Source organism: Bos indicus, chromosome 26, assembly GCF_029378745.1.
Source record: "Bos indicus isolate NIAB-ARS_2022 breed Sahiwal x Tharparkar chromosome 26, NIAB-ARS_B.indTharparkar_mat_pri_1.0, whole genome shotgun sequence".
Lineage (NCBI taxonomy): Eukaryota > Metazoa > Chordata > Mammalia > Artiodactyla > Bovidae > Bos > Bos indicus.
In genome coordinates this window covers 21,152,043-21,169,571 of record NC_091785.1, presented here as the reverse complement: position 1 = coordinate 21,169,571, position 17,529 = coordinate 21,152,043, and the positions used below count along the sequence as shown (strand labels likewise).

General features: G+C 46.1%; 1 protein-coding gene across 4 annotated transcripts in view; it reads left to right on the top strand.

Moving 5' to 3' along the window:
• The first annotated feature begins 44 nt into the window (after positions 1 to 44).
• PKD2L1 (polycystin 2 like 1, transient receptor potential cation channel) overlaps positions 45 to 17,529 on the top strand; it is a 77,211-nt gene continuing 59,726 nt past the window's right edge. Inside the window, exons 1-3 of one of the 4 annotated variants that reach the window (XM_070780653.1) lie at positions 45 to 645; positions 1,623 to 1,724; positions 17,316 to 17,447. The gene's annotated coding sequence lies outside the window, so the exon portion shown is untranslated. Of the gene's footprint in view, positions 1,725 to 17,315; positions 17,448 to 17,529 lie in introns of all 4 variants that reach the window. The other 3 variants (XM_070780650.1, XM_070780651.1, XM_070780649.1) reach the window with 3 other exon arrangements.

Sequence of the window (17,529 nt, the reverse complement as noted above, 5' to 3'; positions counted from 1 at the left end):
TTCCCTCTGCCGCGAGCTCCTCACTACCCCTCCCCTCCCTTTCTCCTCGGCTTCTCTTACATCGGCCGCTGGGCCTCTACCGGGCACCCTGCCGCCTCTGAGGCGCTGGGGGAGAGGGAGAGGACCCAGTCGGGGAGTGGCGCGGGGATGCGTGCCAGCCCAGGACTGGCCCCGGGCAATTCGCAAATGGATGGGCACTGGGGAAGTTTCCTGGGAAAGAGTGGGGAAACCACGAGGGCGACCACTCCACACAACTCCACCCCAGCCTTCCCGCTCGTCTAGACGCGTAGGAGGGGAGACGTGTCCTCAAACCCGGGCCCGGGGCCGCGCTCCCGGCCAAGCCCCGCCTCCCTCTGTGCCGAGCGCGCCGGGGATGCGGGGTAGGGGGCGGGGGACGGTTCGGTCTGCCGCGGAACAATGGTCCCGCCCCGCCCACCAGCGGCGCAGCGCTAACCCGGGACTGCTAAACAGGTTTGCGGGTCTCCCCTCCTGCAGGCGAGCTGGAGGCCGCGCACACCCAAGTAGATGCGCTGATGTGTAGATCTGCACGCGCGTAAGAGGTTCAGCCAATGGTCACGCCGAAAGGAAATGTTCACCGCCAGGCACCAGTGAGCTGTGCTGTCCCTGTGCCCATGCCAACAGAAGGTGTGCGGGATGTTTTGGAGATTAGAACGTCGGGTCGTTGTTTTGGAATTGCCTTCGTTGGGAAAGGCCATTTCGTGGAGAAAGGACAGACGTGCTTTCACTCAGAAGCAGGAGAAAGTACTTGTAAGTGCAGCAAGAGTAGCCAAAAGGTATTGCAAGCCAATCCACAAGAATCATTTCATTTGATTCTTACTTGTGGCCCTGTGAGGTAGGTAGTCATTTATTCCCTTTTAAAAGATGAGAGAAGTGAGCTATGGAGAAATTAAATAACTTGCTTTATGGTCACAGCAGCCAATCAATGATGGAGCTAGTAGCTGAGTCCAGAAATGTAATGATGGAGCCCAGGTCTTAATCCCTGCTCAGAATCCCTGGTCCCTGAGATGTTCTGACCTCACTGTTGTGGCTCACAGTCTTGCCTTTTCCGGGGGCTGTGGGAGCCTTACCATGGGGATAAGCTGGGAACCAGGCAGGCTGTGCATTCTCCCGGGCTCCAACCACACCCCTGTCTCCCCAAATACCATCCATTTGGGAAGAGAAGAAAGTGAGGAGTTTTGTGCCAACAACTAGCTTCTGGAAGAGAGGCACCTGGGATTGCCTGGGAGGATGATTAAGGAGCTCCCTAGAAGGCCACAGGTCTTGGGGTCTGGCCAGCCTCCTGGCCGGTCACCATCCACCTCCATTCCAGTCCCGACTCACTGTCCAGTGCAAAAGTTTTGAATGAGACTAGATGTTTTTAGATACAGACAGCTGTCTCATCACGGCTCAGAAGCCCTCAGCATGTTTGTGGGAGAGAAGTCTGGGCAGGTGTTGCTCCTCTCCAGGCTCTCCTGCAATGTCTAATTGGCTTAATTCCTCTGCCATCTATAGAGCTATTCTTCAAGGCAGAAGAGTCAGGGTTGCTTTGAGGGTGTACCCTCAATTGTGGCCAAAAGTGGCTCTACCATTGAGACCAAATTTCTTTCCCTTTAACTGACTAGGTATGTCTGAGCCTATTTCCTCCAGACCCAGGACTTCATCAGGGAATGAGCCTGAAACATCAGAGTTCTCTAGAAACTGCCCTCCTCCTCACTTAGACTCAGGTAGCTATGACTGCTGGTATCACTTAATGCTGCCATTACTATGTAAGCTAGGTGCTAGGTCATTCATTTTCTGCAAGAGAAAGGAAAGGGGGCCTGCCAAGACATAAATGGAGAATCAGGAATGTTTTATTCCTCTCTAAAGACAAGATGCTACCCTGTGGGGGAATCTCTAGGAGTTTATGGAAGGTCTGGATAAGGAGAGAGTTTTGGGGGAGGAGAGGAATGGCCAGAGCCCATCTCACTGTTGATACCTGTAGTAAAAGGTGAATGGTTCCCTAGCTTGGGCTTCCTCCCTGAAGTACATCTGGGGCATATCACATGGCTATGAATGTGTCACCCACTACTTTAAAACTCTCACTACTTTAAAACTCTCACTACTTTAAAAGTAGCTTGCCACAACCCATGAAATGTGGCTATGTGGTAGGAGTAATATTATGAGGAAAGCATGAGCTTTTTTTTTTTTTTTTTTTTCCGGTCATAAGGGACCTTAGTGCCCTGACCAGGGATCAGACGTGCCCCCTACATTGGAAGTGCAGTCTTAACCACTGTACTGGCAGGGAAATCCCAGCATGAACTTTGATATCAAGAAGTATTAGGTCAGTGGCAAATTAGAAGTTATAAATAAGTATATGATCAATATTTGTATTCAATTGCATGTATACATTGATTAAGATGATAGGTGTTTTAATGCATAATAAGAAAGCACAAAATATGCTTGGGAGGTGAAGACTGGACCTATAAATCTTGCTTTGTGAAAAGGGGTGCCGGGTACCATGGCAGTTTCTGGACTGATGTTGATCTATGGATTAATTTAATCCCTATAAAAATCCAACAGATTTCTTTGAGGAAATAGACAAGCTGACTCTAAAATTTAAGTGGAAACGCAAAGGGTCAAGAGTAGCCAAAAATTATCTTGGAGGAAAAGAACAAAGTTGAAGGAGTAAAAATATTTTAATTAGGACTTACCATAAGCCTAGAGTATTCAAGAGAGTGTGGTATTAGGAAAATAGAGACAAATAGGTCAATGAAACAAATTAGAAATTTTAGAAACCCACCAACACATGTTAACTGACTTTTTACAATGGTCCCAGGTCAGTACAATGTGAGAGGGAAAGTCTCTTTTAACAAGTATTGCTGGGACAACTGGATAACCATATAGGTTAAATGAACCTCAACCTCTAGCTCATTCCACACACACAAAAAATTAATTTGAGAGCTAAATGTAAACCTACAACTATAAAGTTTCTATATAGAACAGAGGAAAAGATGTTTGTGACCTTGAGGTAGGCAAAGGTTGTTTGGACAGGATACAAAAAAGCAAGAACCATGAGGTGGGGAAATGGATAAATTAGACTCAAGAAAGTTAACATTTTCTGATACCAAAAGGAACTATTAAGAAAACAAATGGATAAGACAGTGAATGAGAACATATATCACAGCACATAAAAAGATAACTCAGAAAACTGATATAAGATTTCACAAAAGGAGGTATAAAAATAGCCAATAAACACATGAAAAATTGCTGAAAGCACTAGTCTTAGATATGACACCTAAAGCATAGGCAACAAAGGAAAAAAATAGACAAATGGAACTTCATCAAAATTAAACTTTTATACTTCAGGGCTTATTATCCAGAAAGTGAAATCACAACCCACAGAACGGGAGAAAATGTTTGCATATCATATATCAGAAAAGGAATTCATATCTAGAACGTACTAGTAACTCTTACAACTCGGTAATAAAAACCCCATTAAAAATAGGTACTGCTCCAAAGAATCGCAAATGACCTATAAGCATAGGAAAAGTTGCTCAGCATTGGTAGCCACTAGCAAAATGCATGTCAAAACCAAGATGAGATACTTGATGCCCATTAGGATGGCTATATTCAATGAAACATAAAAAGTGGTGAGGATATGGGTACATTGAAGCCTTGCTATCGGTAATGGAAAATGGTGCAGCCACTTTTGAAAAAGTTTGGTAGCTCCTCAAAAGATTAAACATGGAGTTACCATATGGTCCAGAATTTCACTCCCAGGTATATCCCCAAGATAAATAAAAATATATGTGCACAGATAAACGTCTATACAGATATTCATAACAGCCAAAAAAAAAAAAAATGGAGACAACCTAAACACCCATTGACTGACTAATGGATAAATAAGAGGCAGAATGTTTTATAGAGGAATATTATTCAGCATTAAAAAAAAAAGAATGAAGTACTGGTACATACCATGACATAAATGAATCTTGAAAATATGCTAAGGGCAAGAAACCACTCAACAAAGAGCCACATGATACCACATATATGAACTGTCCAGAATAGTGAGATCTGTAGAAACATAAAGTAATTTATGTTGTTGTAAATAAACATAATAAGGAAATTTATTGTAAATAAACAATAAAGTAAATTTGTTGTTGTCATTTGGTAACTAAGCTGAGTCTGACTCCTTGTGATCCATGGAGTACAACCCACCAGGGTCCTCTGTCCATGGGATTTCCCAAGCAAGAATACTGGAGTGGGTTGTCATTTCCTTCTCCACAGGATCTTCCAGACCCAGGGATCAAACCCTTGTCTCCTGCTTTGGCAGGCGGATTCTTTACCACTGAGCAACCAGGGAATCCCTATAAGGGCTGAGAACACGCTAAATGTTGGTGACCATGTGAAATCTCTGAAACCCTCAAACGTTGCTGGTGGAAGCATGAAACAGTACAAATACTTTGAAAACAGTTTGGCAGTTTCTTAAAATTCTGAATACTCCCATCCGAAGATCCAGTAATTCCACTCCTGGAACTGTCCTCAAGTGAAATGAAAACATATGTCCACAAAAAGACTCGTACAAGAAAATTCATTATAGCTTCATACATTATAGCCTCAAATGGGAAACATCCCCAAAGTTGCTCCAAGAGGAGAATGGATAAACAGTGTATGAAAAGAATGAACTATAAACACATGCAACAACATGGATGATTCTTTAAAAAAAAACATGCTCACCAAAAGCTAGACACCAAAAGTAACATAGTGACTGATTTCCTTTTTATGAAGTCTAGTAAGAAGAAAAACTAATGTGTAGTGTGAGAAGGCAATAAAATATTCATTGAACCCCTACTCTACAGCAGGCTCTGTTCTAGGAGTTGGAAACACTGGTGATAAAGCTCCCCATTCTTGCCTTCATGGAGTTTACATTCTGATGGGAGAGACAATTAACATATATTTAATAGCAAGTGCAGAGGGGGGGAAAGAATAAGGGAATTTAGAGCAAATTGTTCTATGAAATGCAGAAACTTCGGAGATTCTGGGCATGATCTGTGCTCAAGAGGAGCCCAAAGCTCATGTCTTTTTTTTTTTTTTTTTTTAAATTACAGTTTGCTGGCCCTAATAGTCTGCTGCTTCAATATTTGTGCCTATTTCTGGACTGGGTTCCCACTTAGCTATGACTTTTCTGGCTCCCCTTTGGGATACAAATGTGTACTCAGGACTTGCTGTCCTGAGTGTTTCTGGGCTGGACCCAGAGTAGACGATCACTACTGGGTGAGGTTCATTTCTAGCCTGCAGGTAGTTGCAAGGGACAGCCTACGGGCAGAACTCACCAGAACTGCTGAGTCTCTTCACCTGGCCTCTGTCCTTTCTTGACCTCTGCTAGAGGTGAGGAGGTTTTGTGGCCTTGCTCTTCTCTCATTTTACTTCCCTTCAGGAGCTGGCAGCTGAACTCTCCCCTATACTTGTGCTCCTGCATTTACCTGACCTCTGACTTACAGGGATTCTTAAGAAAAGGGAGGACAGTTCAGAGGACTTTCCCACCTCTTCCCACAGCTGAGAAGGCAAAGATTTTCCCCACCCACATGACAAGAAAGAATATGACCCCACACAGGCAAGCAGGTCACTATCAGGAGAGAGAGAGATACTTCTGGGACATAGAGGTGCTTCTCAGCCTGGCATCAGCTCTTCCCCTTGTGTGAAGGCCTATCTTTAGTGACCTGGCCTCTCCAAGCTTGGCTTTGGGTGTCCCACGCTAAGCAGCCCAGTGGGAGGCCAGTAGGCTTCCGTAGGAGGCCATGATCCTCCTGGAAGGGGAGTCCTTCAGGTGTTGGGGTGGGGAGAGTGGCCCAAGCCCAAACTTTCAGGAAGAAGCAGACTTGTGAGGCAAGGTTCCTTTTCCATTTTTCACCCCCTGTGACTGTGAGTCATTCTTGGCTACAGAACCAGCTGCCACATTGTCAGGACAGTCCCTTTGTGGATTCTACGTGGCCAGGGCAAAGGTTTTGAAATGTAGGGGCTGTACGTTGCATGCCAGTGATTGAGTCGGTTTATGAGTGTCTCTCTGCTTTCTGGATCCAGGGTGAAGCCTCCAGAATCCTTGTTCTGAAGACCCTGGCGTCCTGGGTGTTAGGATACTGGCTCCCTGTTGCGTTGTAGCTGACCACATCACAGCATAGTAGGTTTCAGCTTTCTTTCCCTTTGTGTAGTAGGCAGTGGGGTGACACAGTAGACAACCCCGTTTGGGAAATAAGCCGACACTTAAGAATATGGAAAATAGCAAGATTCCAGAACCGGTTCCTTTCACTTCCAACTCTGGTCCCAGCTTCATCTCCAACTTGCTCTTTTAACGCTTTGTCCCTCAGTTTCTCCTCTGCAAAATGGAGGCAAGCCGTCTTCAGTTATCATATACTTCTCTCATAGGAGGGAAGTTAATAAATACCTAGCTCTGGTCTTCCAGGGGTTTGGGGAAAGGATGAGGGCCCATGTGAGTGGCTTTCTGTACACATGTGACCTGTATCCCAGGAAATCACATGATTCTCATGAATACTTGCTTGAGTCACAGAAAGGCCCCCGTACTGGACAGTTTGGGTCTCCCTTTTCCCTTCCCTTGACTTGTTTAGGAAGACAGGGCTTGAGGACACATGTCTGGGATCATGGCACATTAGGCTGCAAAAGGAAAGAGGGAGATGGAGTGGCAGCCTAGTGGTGGGGGCTGGTCCTCGGGTAACACTTCCCTTGAGGATCTGTGACTGTCCCAGTCAAATGTCAAATGGGGGTGGGGGAGTATGTTCACAGATCTTCATGCGACCTGGACAACCCACTCGACAATCTCTTCCTTTTGCCCTCGGGGCTCCCTGTATGGAGAAGCCAGTAACATCGATAATATCTGAACCTGGGGAGGCTAGGTTTACAGAAGGACTGGCTGCGACCCTCATAGGTGCTCAGGAACCTCAGGCCTGTCTCCTGCCCCAAATCCCCCCGATCTGTTCTTCCTTACTTCCTTCTTCCTCCTGCTTTCCCACAGATCTAAGCCAAACTTTGGATGTACATAAGTGAAGAGAAGGGCTTCCCAGGTGGCACTAATGGTAAAGAATCCACCTGCCGATGCAGGAGACGCAAGTTTATTCCCTGCATCAGGAAGATCCCCTGGAGGAGGAAATGGCACCCAGTGGCAACCCACTCCGGTATTCTTGCCTGGAGAATCCCATGCACAGAGGAGCCTGGAGGGCTCCAGTCCATGGGGTCACAAAGAGTCGCACACGACAGCACACACATGCACAAGTAGAGAGAATTCATTTCCTTGACCTAACGTCCTACCCGATGGTGATAGTAATTAGACTCATTTCCTCCCCCATGACTGACAGGTACCCAAGGCTTCTCTTCAGCCCCTCAGATCCTGAGATTAAAGTGTCTGCTTGCTCAAACAAGCACATTGAGACAAGGTGTGATCTAGCCAGCCCCACGTCACTGTCCTTCCATACTGCCCATGGCCTTGTGACATCAGGGCAAGAGGCCAGAGCTGTACAGACTGTCATCACCCTCCTGACCTCAAGATTTTCCGTGGGACCTGGCAATGTGGAGAACAGCTGGAAGTCAGCACCCACATCTGGCCTTGGGTTGTCCCCGGCCTGTTCTCTGTGCAGAGACAAGAGGCAGGACCCTCATGGGCTATGGGCTCCTTCCTGTCTCATGGTCCAAGCTGAGTCACAGACAGCAGACAGCCAGGAGAGCTAGCATCGGTGCTCCTGCCCAGAGGAGTGGGGACCAGGCTGGTCTGTATTCTGGGCACCCACTGGCTTCTAGGGGAGATTGAGTAAAACAAGGGGTAGAGACCCTGCACTTCCATAAATATATCAGCTCTCTCATTCAGTGAGTATGGAGTGCCACATGGTCCCAGGCACAGTGGTAAGTGCTTAAGTTATAAAGAGATCCTGACCTTGGACAACTCACCATAGTAGTGGAGATCCTTATAACTCTGGGTGATGGTGTTTAGCACAGGGTGCTATGGACTCCAGGGAGAGGCACATACCAGACCAGCTTGGGAGAATCAAGGGAGACTTCCTGGAGGAGGTGGCAGTGTTGAGTCTCAAGGTACCACTGGGATGGATGTGGAGAAGGGCAGTTGACAAGTTTAGAGGCTCAGAAGAGGAAGAGAGACACAAAACTGACACTCTGCTGATTAGGACCTGAAACACACTCCTCCAAGGACCCAGGCCAGAGAGATGGTGTGAGGTCTTGTGCTGTGTGACCCTAGTTGAGGAGAGGTTGGGGCACTTTTCCAGCCAGCTCCCCGTTTGACTGCGTGGTCTACCTCGCCGGATCCCTCCTTCCCCAGATTGTGCCCTGTCAGGCCTAGAACAGCAGTGTGTGTGTGTGCGTGCCTGTGTGAACGCACGTACAGCCACGTGCCGCTGTGTGTCCCCAGTGGGTGGGGCAGGTCTGGCGCCTCTACCAAGTAATTCCTACCTGTCTCTGGGGACTGGGCCTATGTCTGCAGATCAGAGTGAATGCTACTGGGCGCAGTTAATGGGAAGAGTGTGGGACCAGGGGCTAACAGTCTGTGCATGCGAGACTTGGGGACAAAGGTCTTATTAGGACCAGGTCCAGGCTGGTGATCTCACTGACACCCTGGGGAGGTGACACCCAGGGACAGATCATGGGACTGGGGCCAGGCTGGCAGTTTCTGTGGTGGCCTGACTTTTCACCAGGGCTCTTACCCCAGCCAGGGAAGGTGTCCCATACCTGAGCATTTCATCTGTGGTGGGCAGAAAGAAGGACAGGCCCAGGGTCTCCAATAACAAATACCTGAGCTGGAAGGAAAGCCTTTCTTGCCCTGACTCTGTTCTGAGCTGAATGGAGAAGAGAGGGCATGCCCCAGCCTTGCTTTTGTGGTCAGAGAGAGGTGTGCCCCGCCTCTTCGTATAGTGGCTAAGGGGAGTCTCATTGTCTTCCAGAATTCCAAGTCAATGTTCCCTCTGTCCTACAGGTGGAAGGTTAGAGGCCTTAACCATTCCATGCCCTCAGCACCTCTCTTTTGCATCTCTCCCTCCCTCCTTGTTGTTCCCTGCAGGCCCCTACCCGAACCCAGCCCCCATGAGGCACCCTCTCCCCAGCTGATCCAGCCTCTGGCCTCCACAGGCGGTTGGCCTGCTCTCCCCTGCCCTTCCCTTTGCCTGATAGTAACCTCTTCCACAGCTGATGTCACCCCGCTTTGCACTGACACAGCAGTTGAGCTGGATACAGCAGGGCTGCACGGGCCGGAGGGCAGCTGTCTGTGTCCCAAGTCAGGCTTCCCTTGGTGCCTCCTCCCCGCAGCCACTCCCTCTGAGCCAGTGTATCCACCTGAGGATTGCGTGTGGACTGAGCCTTCACAGTGCTCCGTGGACTCTTAGTTCTCTTTTGTGCAGGGGTGGTGGTGGGCAGCGGGGAGGTGATGGAGAATGCAGCCAAGGCTCCGAAGCTGCCCCCGGGGAGCTCACAGCTCACAGGAAACAGGACAGAGTCCAGTAGCCAGCTGGGCAGGATAACATCTAATGACAGCAGGGTATAAACGTACCATGTTAAATGGGGAATGGGTTCAGGGGAGGCTCCTACCCGAAGCGCCCCCAGAACTGGTTAGAGGAGAGAATGGGCCTGAGACAAACTCATTTAGCAATTTTTTGAGTGTCTATTCCTGTGCACTGGCCTGGGTGCTTTGACAAACTACTAATATTTATTGATATAGTTAGACTATTTTACAAGGCTCAGAAAGCTGTATCAGTCTGGGGCTATTAGGGTAGGGGTAATGTGGGGGGGACATATCAGTTCCCTTTGCCTAGGGGTGGGTAGATACTTCATAGATTTGTCTAGCAAGGAGTTCATTCCAAGCATGGAACAAATGTGCTGAGTGGGGAGTGGAAAGGAGTCTTGCTAGTCCCATTGCCCCCATCCTGGTTCCATCAACCCTGGAACTAAGGTCCGGGCCCCTGGGCAGGTTACAGTCTGGAAGCCCACCCCACCACCACCACCTTCCACATCACCTGGAGGTGTCTTCCTTTCATTTCATTCCCCATCTCCACCTTTCTTCTCCATCTCTCTCTGCCCAAGAGGAAAAAGGGGAAATCCCACACTTGCCCTCAGCTTCCTCTTTGTCATCTAGGTGTAAATGATGCAATTGGGGTAGACTGCCAGGCCATTCTCTGCTGCTCCCATGCCTGGGGTTGCCTGGATTCCCTTTTAAACTCCCAAGTTACTTCCTCCCATTTCCATAAGGCACTCTGCGTTTGCAATGTGACCTGGCCCAGACATGTTCTTGTAGAATCCTTGCTTTCCCCATGTGCTTCTTTGAAGCAGCACCCCAGAGAGCCAACTGTATTCAGCCCATTCCTGCCAAGCCTGTCTTTCAGCTGAGGACCAGCCAGGGGAGAGAAGGGCAAAGCCCAGAGGTCCGAGCACAGTAAACCCTCGGCACTCAGGGCAGCCCTCGAAGGCGACTGACGTGGTAAGTCCCTGTCACGCTGGGCACCCACAGGTCTTCTTCCCTAACACCCTTCTCCCCAAACTTCTGCTTTCTGTGGGCAAATGCCAACTTCTTCCTGGCCCCCAAGAGCTACCTGGCCCTCTGGACCACTTGGCAAAGCTATGGCTGCCCTGTTATGTACTTGGCCTTGGCAGAGGCCAGAACATACTGACAACTCTGGTGCCAGGGGAGGGTCATCTGAGACAGCAGGACCCCGAGAAAGGGATGGGCCCTGGTGCTGGTCAACCTGTCTCCTGCTGGGCCAGACTGGCACCTGGGCCTGTGGGTCAGGGCTGAAGCCAATACCCAGTTAATCCCATTACCTCCTTCAGTTTTCAAGAGCTTATAAGCAAGAAGGTGCCAAAGGCAGGGGCCTCGAAAAGGTAGGGCTTTCTTGGGAGGGTATAGTACTTGGATTCATCCAGGAAAGTGGAGAATTGGATGCAGCATGCAGCACGTGGGAGGAGATGGTCACTGGGGGAGGGGTTGGAGAGTGGGGCGTGAAGTCAGCACAAGAGGTGTGAAGTGGGGATTGAACTGCCCCCCTCAGAGGTGGGGAACACAGATGGCCCTTGGTGGAGACTACTGGGGGCTGTTGTTCAGTCTCTAAGTTGCGACAATTTGCTACCCCATGGATTGCAACACACCAGGTTTCCCTGTCTTTCTCTATCTCCTGGAGTTTGCTTAAACTCATATCCATTGAGTCGGTGATGCCATCCAACCATCTCATCCTCTGTCGTCCCCTTCTCCTCCTGCCTTCAATCTTTCCCAGCATCAGGGTCTTTTCCCATAAGTCAGCTCTTTGCATTAGGTGGCCAAAATATTGGAGCTTCACCTTCAACATCAGTCTTTCTAATGAATATTCAGGGTTGATTTCCTTTAGGATTGACTGGTTTGGTCTCCTAGCTGTCCATGAGACTCTCAAGAGTCTTCTCAAGCACCACAATTGGATAGCATCAGTTCTTCGGTACTCAGCGTTCTTTATGGTTCAACTCTCACATCCATACATGACTAATGGAAAAACCATAGCTTTGACTAGACTGACTTTGGTGACAAAGTGATATCTCTGCTTTTTAATATGCTGTCTAGGTTGGTCATAGTTTTCCTTCCAAGGAGTAAGCATCTTTTAATTTCATGGCTGCAATCACCATCTGCAGTGATTTTGGAGCCCAAGAAAATAAAATCTGCCACTGTTTCCACTTTTTCCCCTTCTATTTGCCATGAAGTGATGGGACTGGATGCCATGATCTTAGTTTTTTGAATGTTGAGTTTTAAGTCAGTTTTTTCACTCACCTCTTTTTACCTTCATCAAGAGGCTCTTTACTTCCTCTTGGCTTTCTGCTGTTAGAGTGGTATCATCTGCATATCTGAGATTGTTAATATTTCTCCTGGCAATCTTAATTCCGGTTTGGGATTCATCCAGCCCGCATTTTGCATGTTGAATTCTGCATAGAATTTAAATAAGCAGGGTGACAATATACAACCTTGGTGTTCTACTTTGCCAACGTGGAACCAGTCTGTTGTTCAATGTCAGGTTCTAATTGTTGCTTCTTGACCTGCATACAGGTTTCTTAGGAGACAGGTAAGGTGGTCTGGTATTCCCATTTCTTTAAGAATTTTCTACAGTTTGTTGTGATCCATACAGTCGAAGACTTTCATGTAGTCAATGAAGAAGATGTTTTTCTGGAATTCTCTTGCTTTTTTAATGATCCAATGAATGTTGGCAATTTGATCTCAGGTTTGTTTCTCTGCCTTTTATAAATCCAGCTTGTACATCTGGAAGTTCTCAGTTCACATACTGTTGAAACCTCGCTTGAAGGATTTTAAACATTACCTTGGTAGCATGTGAAATGAGTGCAGGTGTCCTATAGTTTGAACATTCTTTGGCATTGCCTCTCTTTGGAATTGGAATGAAAACTGATCTTTTCCAGTTCTGTGGCCACTGCTGAGTTTTCCAAGTTTCCTGGCATATTAAGTGCAGCACTTTAACAGCATCATCTTTTAGGATTTGACATAGCTCAGCTGGAATTCCATCACCTCCACTAGCTTTGTTTGTAGTAATGCTTCCTAAGGCCCACTTGACTTCACACTCCAGGATATCTGGCTCTAGGTGAATGACGACACCATCATGGTTATCTGGATCATTAATATTTTTTTTGTATAGTTCTTCTGTGTATTCTTGCCACCTCTTCTTAATTTCTTCTGCTTCTGTTCTCTTCTTGCCATTTCTGTCCTTTATTATGTCCATCTTTGCATGAAATGTTCCCTTGGCATCTCGAATTTTCTTGAAGAGATCTCCAGTTTTTCCTATTCTATTGTTTTACTATATTTCTTTGCATCGTTCACTTAAGGCTTTTTTATTTCTCCCTGATATTCTCTGGAACTCTGCATTCAGTTGGATATATCTTTCCCTTTCTCCTTTGCCTTTCGCGTCTCTTCTTTTCTCAGCTATTTGTAAGGCCTCCTCAGACAACCATTTTGCCTTCTTGCATTTTTTTCCCTTGGGGGTAGTTTTGGTCACCCCCTCCTGTACAATGTTATGAACCTCTGCCCATAGTTCTTCAGGGAGTCTGTCTACCAGATCTAATCCCCTTGAATCTATTCATCACCTCCACTCTATAATCATGAGGGATTTGATTTAGGTCATACCTGAATGATGTAGTGTTTTACCCTACTTTCTTCAATTTAAGCCTGAATTTTGCAATAAGGAGCTCATTACCTAAGCCACAGTCAGCTCCAGGTCTTGTTTTTGCTGACTGTATAGAGTTTATCCATCTTTGGCTGCAAAGAATATATTCAGTCGGATTTCAGTATTGACCATCTGACAATGTCCATGTGTAGAGTCATCTCTTGTGTTGTTGGAAGAGAGTGTTTGCTATAACCAGTGTGTTCTCTTGGCAGAATTCTCTTAGCCTTGGCCTGCTTCATTTTGTACCTGAGGGCCGAGGCTGTTCCTTTTCCAAAAGAAGGTGTGGAGGCCATGAAAACAGGCCTTACAGATTTCCATCTACTGGTGGGATAATTGACCAAGAGCCTCCACCTGGGGCACTTATAGGTGAGCAGCCCAGCCAATAATCGAGCTTAGCAGGGATACTAAGGCAGGCTTCTTCCTGGAAGACACAGAATTCTCCCGGTGGTTTGTTTGGGCTCCCTGAAGGTCTTGGCCAACGTTTCTGAGACTAACTATACTGCAGGAGGCTCCACACCAACTTTCCTACTCTCTCTTCTTCATTTGGGGTCAGACTGACATTCTAGTCTGACAACTCTCCTAGCATTTCTAGGCGCACTCCCTACTTTCACTTGCAAGCGTTTCCCACACTAAAACCCCTCACAAGCTTTATTCTTGGCTTCTGCTTCTCAGAGGGCACAGATTAACACAAAAAGCTACCATGCCTCCAGAATGATAAATCCCCGTGGGTTAGGACTTGTTAGCAGAGTTACCAAGCAGAAAAGAATAAGTAACAGGAAGGAGCAGAGGAGAGAAACAGTCCCTAGGTTGGAGACTCTCTGAGTACACAGCCTTTCAAACTGGGCAAGGGTACTGCTACCACCTGGTGGACATTTTAGGCAAAGCACCATTGTGCTTTCCCACTCTGCTCTGTGATTCTGCTCAAGAAGGTGGGAGTGAAGAATCTATTCTGGGCCTTGGGATCCCCTCTCCCTCATTTCGGAGAAGGCAAAGGCACCCCATTCCAGTACTCTTGACTGGAAAATCCCATGGATGGAGGAGCCTGGTAGGCTGCAGTCCATGGGGTCTCTAAAAGTCGGACACAAGTGAGCGACTTCACTTTCACTTTTCACTTTCATGCATTGGAGAAGGAAATGGCAACCCACTCCCGTGTTCTTGCCTGGAGAATCCCAGGGACGAGGGAGCCTGGTGGGCTGCTGTCTATGGGGTCGCACAGAGTTGGACACTACTGAAGCGACTTAGCAGCAGCAGCAGCTCCCTCATTTACAGCATAAATTATAAGAATTGAATTCCAGATTCAAATGTTTATCCTTTAAAGTCAGCACCACGGTTGGACATCTGTATAGATACTACAAATCACTAGCTTGTATACTTAAATGGGTAAACTGTATGATCTGTGAATTATATCTCAATAAAGCTGTTTTTAAAATTCAGCACCAGAAGAGGCGTTGGAATGAACTGAAACCTCTATTTTATTTAAAATAATTTTTATTTTTAAAAGGAAAAAATAGAATTTTAATTTTAATTTGGAGGATAGTTGATTTACAATGTTGGGTTTGTTTCAGATATTATGAACTGAAGCTTTTAGAACATGAAGATGAGTATGGTTGGTTTTGGTTTCTTGCTGCTGCTGCTAAGTCACTTAGTCGTTGTCCATGGCAACCCCATAGACGGCAGCCCACCAGGCTCCGCCATCCCTGGGATTCTCCAGGCACAAACACTGGAGTGGGTTGCCATTTCCTTCGGTTTCTTGGGACATCCCCAAGCAGATGTGCAAGAAGCTCACCCAGCAGGCACTCAAATACTTAGTAAATTTACATGTGCAGTTAAATGGAGCCACTTCATTCATTGCCTTGCCACCCACTCTTTAACCTTTACACCCCTGCTCCTCCAAATCAGGCATCTCTAGCCTCCTCACTTTTCAAGGTCTCCTGAGAGATTCTAGTCTAAACATCCAGAAGCTTTTATCGGAATTCTTGACCTTTTAACACCATTTGATACCATCCATCAGCGCCCACTTCTTCAAACACTCCTCCTCTGACTTTCGTGTCTTGAAAATCTCTGGTCCTCCTCCTGTCTCTAATGACTCTTTCTCCCTTTTGGCTCCTCTTCCATCCTCCAACTCAAGTTCTTTTCTTTCTTTATTCAGTCTAATCCTTTGGCAATCTTAACTGTTCCTGTGGCTCCAATAAACTTCTAGGCACACAATCCCCATATTACTGTCCGTAGTCTTTATTGCCCTCTTAAACTTCAGCCCAAATTGTTCAACAGCCTCTCATATTTCGTCATCTTAACACTAGGCTCAAATATGCTTAAAGCCAAATTCATCACCTTCCTACTGAAACTCACTCCTCTTTTGCTCCATCTCCCTACCCACCTTGTAATAACATCACCACTCTTCCAGTTGTCCGGGTTTGAGACCTTAGATCTGCCTCTGATTTCTCTCCCTTGTACCTCACATTCCTTCAGGTGCATTGTAATCCCAGCAGATGCCACCTAAGAGACTTCTCATATATCTTTCCTTTCCTTTCTAATCTTATTTCACCGAATGAAATTCATACTTTCATTATCTGTCCCTGAGCTAACACAGTAATTTTCCAACTGATTTGCTTGCTTCCAGTCTCTCCTCAAACCAACCTATCCTGTTGTCAGACTGTTTTCCATAAAATATAGCTTTAATGTAGTTACTCTGTTCAGATGCTTTGTTTGTCTTTCTGTTGCCTAATAAATAAAATGGCTGGTATATGAGGCCTTCCATATTTTCTCCCAGCCCTCTTTCCAGGCTCCCTTTCTATACTCCAGCCAAAGTGGGCTTGTTCTTCCAAAAGAGACTTACTTTCAACTTCCCACCTGCCTGGCTTCGTACACACTGCTGCCCCTGCAGGGTGACATGCAGGAAGTCATTACCACTGTCGTCAGACCCCATTTGGAAGCCTGACGCCACCGTTAAGTTCTCTCTCTGATCCTCGGTTTTCTTCCACCTGTAAAATAGAGATAATGAAAAGCTAATTGTATGAGAGTTAACTGAGATCATATTAATACACAGTAAAGTATCTGACATTGTGGTTCAGTGGTAACTAGAAGGACTGATGCTGAAGCTGAAGCTCCAATACTTTGGCCACCTCATGCGAAGAGTTGACTCATTGGAAAAGACTTTGATGCTGGGAGGGACTGGGGGCAGGAGGAGAAGGGGACGACAGAGGATGAGATGGCTGGATGGCATCACTGACTCGATGGACGTGAGTTTGAGTGAACTCCGGGAGTTGGAGATGGACATGGAGGCCTGGAGTGCTGCAATTCATGAGGTCGCAGAGTCGGACACGACTGAGCGTCTGAACTGAACTGAACTGAACTGATACCTTATTGTGCTGTGCTCAGTCGCTTCAGTCGTGTCCGATTCTTTGCGACCCTACGGACTGTAGCCTGCCAGGCTTCTCTGTCCATGAGATTTCCCTGGCAAGGAAAATTATTATTTTTTCCGAGTATGAAAGTACTCATAATCATTGTAGAAAAAATTAGCAAAACAATAAGCATCTATAATCACACCATCCAGAGCTGCCATTACTAAATATTTTTATTTTTCAATATTAGTCCTTTTTTTGATGCATATATCTAAGTATATACAGAGAAAATTTGAATTCTGTACATGTATATGCCAGAAGTTTTAACATAACATACATGAGCTTTTTCTTACAACATTAAATGTTATTCAAAAATATTGCTAATTTCTGCACAACAATCCATAATGTGAATGTGTCTTAATTTATTTGATCTTTTTTCTATTGTTGGATATTTGGGCTTCCTCTTTTCCAGCTTTTTAAAAAATTAATAACTGTTATCAATCACGCTGATAGAGATACCAAGGTAGATTTCTCGATTTGAGATAACAGGGCCAGTGGAACAAAAGAAAAGAAAGTTCTTGGTTCCAAATTCCTGTTCAGGAAGTTTTTTTTAAAAAAAATTGAAAAACGATTGACCTTTATTGAGGTGTGATTGCCATACAAAAAGCTGTATTTATTTAATGTGTACCACTTACTGAGTTTGGCAATAAGTATACAGCTTTATAACCATCACCTCAGGAAATTTTAATCAATTTGTAGTTTCACCAGTTACTCTAGCTCTTTTATTCATTTGTCTCTTTTTCAGCTTTTGAAGAGATAACCAATTTCAGGAGTGAAAAAGTGGTTGGATTCCCTGTTTTTGGAAAGAAGCTAAGGCATGAGTAATTCAAGCTTAGCTCAGCTCCCATTCCAGTGACCATGAGGGACAAAGATGACTGTAAGTTGTAATATTTCTTGCAGTGTTGTAACTTTCTTCTCATTTGGTCTTTTAACTTGGTCTGTTTCCTTATGCGTACTAT